Here is a 12,500-nt window from a genome sequence, read left to right as displayed (position 1 = left end):
CGGAATTAACCAGACAAATCGCTCCACCAACTAAGAACGGCCATGCACCACCACCCACCGAATCAAGAAAGAGCTATCAATCTGTCAATCCTTCCGGTGTCCGGGCCTGGTGAGGTTTCCCGTGTTGAGTCAAATTAAGCCGCAGGCTCCACTCCTGGTGGTGCCCTTCCGTCAATTCCTTTAAGTTTCAGCTTTGCAACCATACTTCCCCCGGAACCCAAAAGCTTTGGTTTCCCGGAGGCTGCCCGCCGAGTCATCGGAGGAACTGCGGCGGATCGCTGGCTGGCATCGTTTATGGTTAGAACTAGGGCGGTATCTGATCGCCTTCGAACCTCTAACTTTCGTTCTTGATTAATGAAAACATACTTGGCAAATGCTTTCGCTTCTGTTCGTCTTGCGACGATCCAAGAATTTCACCTCTAACGTCGCAATACGAATGCCCCCGCCTGTCCCTATTAATCATTACCTCGGGTTCCGAAAACCAACAAAATAGAACCGAGGTCCTATTCCATTATTCCATGCACACAGTATTCAGGCGGGCTTGCCTGCTTTAAGCACTCTAATTTGTTCAAAGTAAACGTGCCGGCCCACCGAGACACTCACTCAAGAGCACCCTGGTAGGATTGCAACGGGGTCCGCCTCGGGACGCACGAGCACGCACGAGGCGCGTCGCACGCCTTCGGCTCGCCCCACCGGCAGGACGTCCCACGATACATGCCAGTTAAACACCGACGGGCGGTGAACCAACAGCGTGGGACACAAATCCAACTACGAGCTTTTTAACCGCAACAACTTTAATATACGCTATTGGAGCTGGAATTACCGCGGCTGCTGGCACCAGACTTGCCCTCCAATAGATACTCGTTAAAGGATTTAAAGTGTACTCATTCCGATTACGGGGCCTCGGATGAGTCCCGTATCGTTATTTTTCGTCACTACCTCCCCGTGCCGGGAGTGGGTAATTTGCGCGCCTGCTGCCTTCCTTGGATGTGGTAGCCGTTTCTCAGGCTCCCTCTCCGGAATCGAACCCTGATTCCCCGTTACCCGTTACAACCATGGTAGGCGCAGAACCTACCATCGACAGTTGATAAGGCAGACATTTGAAAGATGCGTCGCCGGTACGAGGACCGTGCGATCAGCCCAAAGTTATTCAGAGTCACCAAGGCAAACGGACCGGACGAGCCGACCGATTGGTTTTGATCTAATAAAAGCGTCCCTTCCATCTCTGGTCGGGACTCTGTTTTTTTTTTTTTTTTTTTTTTTTTTTTTTTTTTTTTTTTTTTTAAAAAAAAAAAAAAAAAAAAAAAAAAAATTCTTTATTTAAATCCCAATATCATACATAATTAACCCACCACCTAAAAAACATTAGTGGGTCGAATTTTGCTATAAGTTACATTTCAGCAGCATATACCTTTATCTATTATATTCTATTACTATTATTAGCTACAGGAAGTTAGTTCAATCTACAGGTAACTACATTATCTTACAGGTATCTATGTGGATTACTGTTAGGCTATCAACTCTAAGCTACTTTGCTACTGATATCTACATCCTGCAGCGTTACAGGTGTGCCAGTAAATAATATAAACCTACTATTTTATGGCCGTGCCCACCGAGCTAACCCCAGTGGGCGTGCCCCTGGCACCGGGCTGGCCTTCCGACAATCGCTGCAGGTCAAAAACAGAAACAAAAATTTCCTACACTCTACTCCTACAACCATAGTATGTATTGTTATTATTTGTCGTAGTTAGTGTGCTATAGTCTAGTCGGTATGGTCACACCCTCCCCCTGATCCTGGATGCGTCGGATCCCGATCGTTGTTGACGATCGGCCAGTACGCACCCCGGCGGAATGGGATGATGCGTTGTGTCTAGAGAATTTGTGATCCTACCTACTCAATTTCCCTTCTGTATTCCCTTAGGACCTTGGCGGAAACCTCGCTAGCCAGTTTATCAATGATAGTGAAGGTGGTAGCGTCCCTAATGAGATGGAAGGTGTCTGTGTTAGGTAGTGAATTTCGTAAATCCCGTGCTACGTCGTCGAAAAGCGGACACTCATAGACCACATGGTCCGGTGTGCCCAGTTCAGCACCACAGTCACACGATGGTGTCGCTCTTTTCCCGAACCGGCAAAGATATGCCGGGTACGGGCCATGCCCAGTGAGGAAGTGCAGCAGTCCCTTACTTGGCTGGAAGTGTTTCATCTGTAGTCTTTCCTGTACATTTGGTAATAGTTGGTATGTTCTTCTTCCAGTCTCTTCCCCATCCCAAATTTCCTGCCAGAGTTCCATTCCCCTTCTTCTAATTGTAATTTTGTCCCCCACTCTGACTCCCATTATATCCATTGTTTTTTCTATTCTCCCCTTTTTTACCCAATACCATGCAGCCTGCTCCCTGATTTTTACATCAAGGGGGCATAGGCCCATGAGTACTAGTAATGCTCCCCCTGGAGATGTTCTATATGCCCCCGCTGAACGAAGTATCATGTTTCGCTGCACCCTCCGCACGGCCATGGCAGGAACGACCCTCGTGAGCCTGTGGGCCCAGACCCCGGACCCGTAGCCCACGATGGAAACCAGGATGGTGTTATGATACAATTTGATGAGACTTGGTGGAAGATGAAAACGTCTATGGCCAATGTTGATGAGATTATTTAGCACCTCTAAAGCCCTGTGTGTAGTTGCCTCGATATGCCTGCCGAAACTCCATTTTTCATCTAATATTAGCCCTAAGTATCTAGCTTCTCGACGACGTATAACTGGCGTGCCATCCATCCTAACTGTAGGGTTTCTGACCAATTGGCCCTTTAAGAGTAGATAAGTCGATTTGTTTGGTGCTATTTTTTGCTTCGTTTTGTGGCACCATTGTGAAAGTTGTGTCATGGTTCTCTCTATCTTTGGTTCTAGTTCCTCTCGGCTCCGGCCGCCAACCAACAGGAGGAGGTCATCCGCGTAAGCTATCACCTCTAGCACATCTGCACAGCTCTCCAAGGTCTCAAGAAGAGGCTCCATATTAACATCCCAAAAGAGTGGCCCCAGGACAGAGCCCTGTGGACACCCCTTTGTTATCTTTTTGCCCACTCTACCGCTAGGGGATGATAGCCAGACCTCCCTGTCCTCACAATAGCTCCTAAGACAGCCATATAGCGGCCCTGGGCACTCCTTCTCTCGCAAGCGAGAGAAAAGTGAAGGCCACCACAGGTTGTCAAAGGCGCCACTGATGTCCACCATGATGCCAACTATATACTTATGTGTGGATGACCCGCAGACCTCAGCCGCCATGGCGATTGCGTCAGACGCAGAACGCCCCGGCCTAAAGCCGAACTGCCTGCTGCTCATTCCACAAAGCACTCGGTGTGCCATCAGCCTGTCAGCCAGTAGCCTCTCTAGCAATTTTCCCAACAGATCCAACAGACAAATGGGTCTGTAGGACTTGACCTCCTTTGGGTCCTTATCCGGTCCCTTTTTTATAATTACTACATTTGCTTGTTTCCAGATGGTAGGAAACCTTTTGAGGCTTAGGGCCTCATTGTAGATTCTTGCCAGAGGTGCTACCAGTTGAGGAGCGAGGTATTGTACCACCTCCGCTATAATGCCGTCTGGTCCTGGGGCCTTTCCTCTCTTAAGTGCTTTAATGTGCTCCGCCACCTCGTTCTCCGAAAAAGGGTACACCAAGGTGTTGTTTTGGTACTCTTCTACCTGGGCTTGCCTAATTAGGCCTTGTTCTTCTGTGTCCTCATTTTCCACGTCATCCGGAAGTAGGGACCGGAGAAGGACTTCAGCAGTTTCCTGCCATGTCCCAGTCATCCGATTCCCATCCCGGACGGTAGATAGTACCATAGGTGACCTAATTTTTTCCCTGACTATTTTATATGGAATGCCCCAGGGATCTATAGCCAATTGGCTTTGGACGTACTTCTCCCAACTTACCAGCCTTACCCTTTTGAGCTCCCTCTGGAACTCCTCCTTGGCATTCCTATAGACTCCCAGCCATCTCTGTTTTTCTTCCCAGACGACACTTCGCTGATAGTACCTCCTCGCCCTCCTAACCGACTGACGCAACTGCCCTAGTTCAGCTGACCATGGTGCCGGGGAGGCCGCGACAGCCCTCCTCCTAGTTGGTACTGCAGCCTTTACCGCTCTTGTGATGGCACTAACCAGCTCCACAGCATGCCTGTCGACGTCTTCATCACCCTCCGGCCATATCGGTAGAACAAACTCTCTTGCAAGGCGCTCCCAATCAGTTTTATTATAGTTTAGCTGAAACTCCCACCCTATGTCCCAGTGGCATTCCCTATCTGTAAGCTCAAACGTTATTAAATTATGGTCACTCGTTGTTATTTGGTCTCTTACTTTCCAATTATTCAAATGCCCAGCAAAGTTAGGCGACACTAATGTTATGTCTATGTTGGTTCCTCCTCCTCCACCGCCTGTGTAGGTGGGGGGATTCCCGGCTCTATTAGCGACCAAGTATTGTAGTGACATTATTGTCTCCTCCATCCTCTCCCCTCTTCCGTCCCGGGTGCCACTGTACCACAGGGGGGATTTCGCATTGACATCTGCCACCACCACTATCTTTCTACCTCTTAACGCTGCTGTTACTCTTGATAGATGGTCTAAATAGGCCTCGATGTCCTCGCCATATTGGAAGTACATATTGACTAAGTGAATGACCCCGACTGGAGTCTGGAGTTCAGTCACAATACAGTGTTCGTTTGAGAAATGAGCCAAAACTGTGACTCGTATGGCTTTATTTAAAACTATAGTGGTGGCTTTAGGATCATCTCCAAAAGATATTATTTGCCAGCTGACACTGGCGAAAGCTATGTTCCCCGCAAGAGAGTATGGCTCCTGCAGACAGAGTACATCAAGACTCATCTCCTCCACCACCCTCCGTAGCTCCTGCATGACCAATCGGCTGTTATGTGCATTAAGTTGTCCTATTTGTAATTTAATCATCATGGGAAGTACGTGTGTACGTATTGTTCTGGAAAGGTCTTTCTCCAGTCAAAAGCTATCCTTCCATTGGCTAGAACAGCCTGCTTATAAATTTCATCTAAATCGAATTTTTCGTTCCTCCTTTGGAAAACCTTCTGAACAAGGTCACGCAGGGCGCCGAAGTCAGTGGGGAGATTCATGGTCTTTAACTGTATCCTATCAACAGCCTCCATGGCCGAGAAGGTGACTTTACGTCCGTACTGGTGTCCCACCCTCACTATATGCCTTAATGCTGTGGTCAGGACAGCCGGCTCCTCCAGACGCGAAAGTTGCAAAGCGTGTTCTAAATTTGGGTAGATCCTGATGGGGTCCACCTCTAAACGTTTAACTAACGGTTGGTCACAGGTATGGGTAACTACTGTACTACTAATTGCATTGACTTGGACTGGTCCTACAGATGTGAAGTTACTTTTAGTTTGGCCCGCTATTGCAGGACGCCTGACTGTGGGTGCCCGATCTTCTGGCGGTCTCGAGTTCCGGGGGGAGGGGAGAGCGATTGCTTCCCTTTCACACGGATCTGTCTGGATGGATACATCTACCATTTTTTCTGCTTTTCTTTCTTTAATAAAGGTTAAAAATTGCCTGAATTTGACAGCCCTGGCCGCGTCCCTACGCCTCTTCCCCGGAGACTTCCTTTTTGGCATCCTGCGCACAACTGCGGTTTCAGCCATAGTCAATCCTTGAAATTAACCTTTGCTCCAGCATCCTGTAAGTTGGGCAATTCCTACCTGAGGCATTGCAGGTCTTCTTGCCTCTCTTTGTACATGGGATACAGATTCCGGATTTTGTACAATTTTTTCTAATGTGATCTTCCGCTCCACATCTGGAGCAAGCCGGCTTCCTGTCACAGTACTTGTGGATATGATCTAAATCTCCACAATTGTGGCAGCGAGGCACCACCAAGTAGTCCCTAACGTTAATAGCATGAAACCCAACATATATCCTTCCCATAGATGTGAGCTTTTTCCACATAGATCCTGTAACTTCTGCTACGTGATGCACTGTCTGCCTGTCTCGTGGTCCTGTCTTAAATTTTAATTTGAATTCATTTGTAAATTGATCATTAGTCATGTCATCGAAATTCTGATTCTTTATCGTGTTACACAATTCATTGTTATCCATCGTAACCGGTATATCATACATTATTACGAGTGGATTCCTTTTCTTTGGGGGTTCACACTTGACTGCCTTGCACAAATTTTGATTATTAAGAATTTTATTTTTATCTTCTTCAGTCGCCACGTCCACAATCACTACATTTTTAGTTGCCCTTACTTTATTAACTTTTATCTTATCCTTTACTGGGTTAATAACAGTTGTGAAAATCTCCTGGACCTTCTTTGTGTCTTGGCCAGGCAGGGGTCTTAAAAAGACCGCCGTGTCTGGCTTTTGTGCCACTTTCGCTATCGTCTCTCTCGTTGTCTGGGACTTGGGTGCAGCCTGAGCTACTACACCAGCCCATGTCCTAGCCGGTTGTCTCCTAAGGGTGAAGTTTTCCCGTTGCAGCTCCACCACTCGCCCCTCAAGCCTTGCATGAGCAATCGCCCAGGAGGCAAGTTCATTTTTTATGGCCAAGATCGCGGTTTGACTGATCTTACCATTCTTAACGTTGGACTCCAACAGCTGTGTAATTCTGTTGTGTCTCTCCGTAACACTTTCGTCGATATCCTGCATTTGCCCCGATGGGTCGGGAACAGAAAGCATCGAAGCTCTCGCGGAAGCACACGATTCACTTGTCTCAGGTTCAGCCATGATTGACAAGTGAAGAAAAAGGGGGTTGGGAGCCCGTCTCTAACCCCGGACCGGCTCCTCTGGCATGGGGGGGGACTAAGATGCAGCTCGCCCACCAACCTTGTCCCTAGGCCAAGGGCACCTCTGAGCCGCCGAGTTCAGCACACCGTTGCCAGTGTCCTGGTCCCCTTCAGTGGCCCCGTCACCGACGATTTCTCCCAGTGTTCCTCGGCAAGTGCACCCCGCACTCCGGAGAAGCGGATGCACTTCTCGCCCTTCGCCGCCTACTAGCCCGAGCTCCCACCTACAGGCCAAGGACCCGCTCCTACTCAGGTGGCGGGCCGGTCACCCAGTCGTTCGACGGTCTGGACCCAGCTAACCTGGCCCAGGCGATGTCACCACCCCCTGGGTTTGGCAGAACACGCCCCGGTTTACCACGGGCGCGGCGAAGTGCACTTGCCGACTCGCGCCGAGGTCCCACGCCGACAAACGACGTCGCTGGCATACAGAGCACCAGCTGGTCTTGTGCTCTGCGAGTTGAGGGACAGATGGTTAGTCCCTCAGACACAGCTCCCCCTGTGCCACGCACCCTTCGCTTTCGCCTTGGGTTGGGGGCGTTTAACGTCCTACCGTGACGGGAGTTTAACGTCCTTCCTTGACACAACGACAACCCTCACCGTTCCACAGCCCGGAGGTGTTATGAGAGTGATGATGTGATAAAATGATGGTATGGCCCGGGTCTTATGTTGTGGAGTTTGACATCATCGAGACGGTGCGGCACTCAAACCCGAGTTACGTTCCCCGGAGGGCCTCCACACGTACTGGGGGATCATGGCCGACCATGTCTCACCCACCGCTTTTGATAATTCACGGTGGGCCAGTGCGGTTCAGTGAGGATTGCACCCAGTTAAGGGCTAGCCGTTTAACGTCATGCATGGACGGCCCTTCCCGTGTTAGCTTCACCCCATCTAAGGGGGTTACTGAGCGCCGGGGCCACGTCAAGGCCACGGGATAGGACATTACGGTCCCCGCCCCACTCAGGTTCCTCTGAGCCACAGAGCACTTCAGACAGTCTGAAGATTTCCGGGAATCAGAGGGTCTCCTGGCGGTTTTAACCCAGTTTCGGAAGGCAACACACCTTCCCCAGGTGGCGCCACGCAGACCGCTTTCCCGTGCGTCGGGACTCTGTTTGCATGTATTAGCTCGGGACTCTGTTTGCATGTATTAGCTCTAGAATTACCACAGTTATCCAAGTAACGTGGGTACGATCTAAGGAACCATAACTGATTTAATGAGCCATTCGCGGTTTCACCTTAATGCGGCTTGTACTGAGACATGCATGGCTTAATCTTTGAGACAAGCATATGACTACTGGCAGGATCAACCAGGGAGCTGCGTCAACTAGAGCTGAGCAGCCGGCCGCCCGGGAGTGTGTCCCGGGGGCCCGCGCGAACACGCAAGCGTCCGCTCAATTATTCTGCAAACAGGAGGAGGCTGAGCTCCCCTGCACAATACACCTCGAAACCCTCTCAGGTCCCGGCGGCGCGCAGCGCCGTCCTAAGTACTTGGTCGGGTTCGAGAGAGGCGCAATCGCCCGGAGTTTGGCGAGTAGACGCTTTAGGTGCGACCACCCGTGCTCCCAACTGAGCTTGCCGCTGCCGACAGAGGCCCGGGAGCGTGCTGTCGTGGCATTGCCGGCGGGAGACAACACGCGCCACCTACGGTGACCGGCAGCTCCAACGCCAGCGCCACAGAAGGACAAAAGCCCCACTTGGGTGCCGAAGCGAACTCTCCCAGCACAGCGCACGCGCCAACACGTCCGCACAGCTGCGATACAAACCACCTGCGAGAACCGCAGAGGCGACCGAGCAGCAGACGGCGTCGCGGCGCCGAGCGCCGGGCGGCGGCGCATCCTCAGCGCACACAGTCCTCAATCGGACCAGCACACTGCAGATGTCCACCGCGCTTCGCACCGGGCCCGCGAGGACCTACTTTGGCCGCACGGCGCCGCGTGCAGGGTGCGCCGGCGCGCAGCTGCGCCGCCTGCCGCCTCCGTCGGCCGGCGCGCCTGCCACTGGCCGCCCCCACCAGCCGGCTGTAGCGCGTGCGCCCACGCACCGCGCGGCCAGCACGCCGGGAGGCCCCCCCTCACCGGCCGGGGACGGTCCCACCCAGCCACCGCCGCGTATCGCTTCACACCCAGATGCCATTCACGTTCGTGGGCATGGTGGGTATCGCTGGAACAACCGGTTGGTAGCTCAACCGATCGTCGCCATCACTGATTCACCTCTAGCGAGAACAACCGCACCACAACGGTTTACCAGTTGTTCATTTGCATAACGTCACCAGCAAACGTAGGCGTCCATCGCCATTTGCAAATTCAACGATTGTTGCATGCCTGTGTCAGGTGTCACGACACACTATGTCTGCCCACATACACGCAACAACATGTGCACGCTTCGCGAACACGTGGAAGGTGGCCCCCGTACGTATGCGATGTCCATTGCGCGAACGACTGTCAACCGGCCTCTGTCGCATGTCGCAGATGTGGAACGCAGTGCACCATGCTACCACGGTGTGTGAGAAGAGACGACTACGTCTGACAACACGCGCCACTACATCAACAGACGGCTCATGCTGATCGCCATCCAGGGCATACCACACTGCAATCCAGCTCTTATAGGGAGACGACACGTAGCTGAGTGCACAACATTTGGACCGCATGGTTCGCCGTTGTTGGCGCAGTCGTTGTACGGTCACATGTACCACGATGTATCATTCAGTACATGAGGACCAATGTGCAGTACAGTGTGTGATTTGGACGTACAACATCAGCGGACAGTTGACACAGGCCGTACCACAGCGTAGGCTAAGTGCTTCGCACATGCGAATGCCAATGAACAACTGCAAATGCCAATGAACAACTGCAAAGGGCATTGAGCATGTACGTCCTGCTGCCATCCACATTACAGTGTATAGCTGCAAGGTGTTTAACATGAAGCGATACACTGGGGACCGGGCAGTGCGAGTAGCAAACTATATTGCGGGGGTTGCAGTTAGGCAACACTACACTAATTTAACGCGTCGTATGACAATTACAGAGCAGGTTAAGGCCCAACGTGTGTTGGGTTAAGGCCCAACGTGTGTTGGGTTAAGGCCCAACGTGTGTTGGGTTAAGGCCCAACGTGTGTTGGGTTAAGGCCCAACGTGTGTTGGGTTAAGGCCCAACGTGTCTTGGGTTAAGGCCCAACGTGTGTTGGGTTAAGGCCCAACGTGTGTTGGGTTAAGGCCCAACGTGTGTTGGGTTAAGGCCCAACGTGTGTTGGGTTAAGGCCCAACGTGTGTTGGGTTAAGGCCCAACGTGTGTTGGGTTAAGGCCCAACGTGTGTTGGGTTAAGGCCCAACGTGTGTTGGGTTAAGGCCCAACGTGTGTTGGGTTAAGGCCCAACGTGTGTTGGGTTACGTTAAGGGGCAATGTGGGTTACGTTAAGGGGCAATGTGGGTTACGTTAAGGGGCAATGTGGGTTACGTTACGGCGCAATATAGGTTACGTTACGGCGCAATATAGGTTACGTTAAGGCGCAATATCGGTTACGTTAAGGCGCAATACAGGTTACGTTAAGGCGCAATACAGGTTACGTTAAGGCGCAATACAGGTTACGTTAAGGCGCAATACAGGTTACGTTAAGGCGCAATACAGGTTACGTTAAGGCGCAATACAGGTTACGTTAAGGCGCAATGCAGGTTACGTTAAGGCGCAATGCAGGTTACGTTAAGGCGCAATGCAGGTTACGTTAAGGCGCAATGCAGGTTACGTTAAGGCGCAATACAGGTTACGTTAAGGCGCAATACAGGTTACGTTAAGGCGCAATACAGGTTACGTTAAGGCGCAATACAGGTTACGTTAAGGCGCAATACAGGTTACGTTAAGGCGCAATACAGGTTACGTTAAGGCGCAATACAGGTTACGTTAAGGCGCAATACAGGTTACGTTAAGGCGCAATACAGGTTACGTTAAGGCGCAATACAGGTTACGTTAAGGCGCAATACAGGTTACGTTAAGGCGCAATACAGGTTACGTTAAGGCGCAATACAGGTTACGTTAAGGCGCAATACAGGTTACGTTAAGGCGCAATACAGGTTACGTTAAGGCGCAATACAGGTTACGTTAAGGCGCAATACAGGTTACGTTAAGGCGCAATACAGGTTACGTTAAGGCGCAATACAGGTTACGTTAAGGCGCAATACAGGTTAGGTTAAGGCGCAATACAGGTTAGGTTAAGGCGCAATACAGGTTAGGTTAAGGTACGACATAGGTTAGGTTAAGGTACGACATAGGTTAGGTTAAGGTACGACATAGGTTAGGTTAAGGTACGACATAGGTTAGGTTAAGGTACGACATAGGTTAGGTTAAGGTACGACATAGGTTAGGTTAAGGTACGACATAGGTTAGGTTAAGGTACGACATAGGTTAGGTTAAGGTACGACATAGGTTAGGTTAAGGTACGACATAGGTTAGGTTAAGGTACGACATAGGTTAGGTTAAGGTACGACATAGGTTAGGTTAAGGTACGACATAGGTTAGGTTAAGGTACGACATAGGTTAGGTTAAGGTACGACATAGGTTAGGTTAAGGTACGACATAGGTTAGGTTAAGGTACGACATAGGTTAGGTTAAGGTACGACATAGGTTAGGTTAAGGTACGACATAGGTTAGGTTAAGGTACGACATAGGTTAGGTTAAGGTACGACATAGGTTAGGTTAAGGTACGACATAGGTTAGGTTAAGGTACGACATAGGTTAGGTTAAGGTACGACATAGGTTAGGTTAAGGTACGACATAGGTTAGGTTAAGGTACGACATAGGTTAGGTTAAGGTACGACATAGGTTAGGTTAAGGTACGACATAGGTTAGGTTAAGGTACGACATAGGTTAGGTTAAGGTACGACATAGGTTAGGTTAAGGTACGACATAGGTTAGGTTAAGGTACGACATAGGTTAGGTTAAGGTACGACATAGGTTAGGTTAAGGTACGACATAGGTTAGGTTAAGGTACGACATAGGTTAGGTTAAGGTACGACATAGGTTAGGTTAAGGTACGACATAGGTTAGGTTACGGTACGACATAGGTTAGGTTACGGTACGACATAGGTTAGGTTACGGTACGACATAGGTTAGGTTACGGTACGACATAGGTTAGGTTACGGTACGACATAGGTTAGGTTACGGTACGACATAGGTTAGGTTACGGTACGACATAGGTTAGGTTACGGTACGACATAGGTTAGGTTACGGTACGACATAGGTTAGGTTACGGTACGATATAGGTTAGGTTACGGTACGATATAGGTTAGGTTAAGGTACACATTGTTGTAAGGAAAGGTTTAATGGGGGGCGGGGCGGGGCGGCCGGTTTGTTGATTGTGATTATAGTAAGTGGATGCCTGCGGCATCATCTGATTTGCCACGTCAGGATGCACCTTTGGCTCATGACAGGCGGCGCTCTCATTCCATGCTTGTGGCAGACCTGTGTCTTTCATTCCTGCCATTGTTTGTGTGCTGTGAGAGGAGGCAGTATTGTGATGTTGGGTGCACCCCTGTGTAGGACATGTGTGGGTGTTGGTGGCTTGGCTGAGCAATGGTGGTTGTCGGGTGGGTGGGATATTCTGTTTTCTGAGTGGACCTCCCAGTCTGGTTATGACAGTGTGGATTGTCTAATGTGGCGGAGAGGATGCACTGGGTGTTGTTCCATGCTGGTGCTTACATATTGTCT

The sequence above is a fragment of the Schistocerca americana genome, unplaced genomic scaffold (genome assembly GCF_021461395.2).
Source record: "Schistocerca americana isolate TAMUIC-IGC-003095 unplaced genomic scaffold, iqSchAmer2.1 HiC_scaffold_170, whole genome shotgun sequence".
NCBI classification, from domain to species: Eukaryota; Metazoa; Arthropoda; class Insecta; order Orthoptera; family Acrididae; genus Schistocerca; species Schistocerca americana.
Note: the sequence above shows the minus strand (reverse complement) of the source record.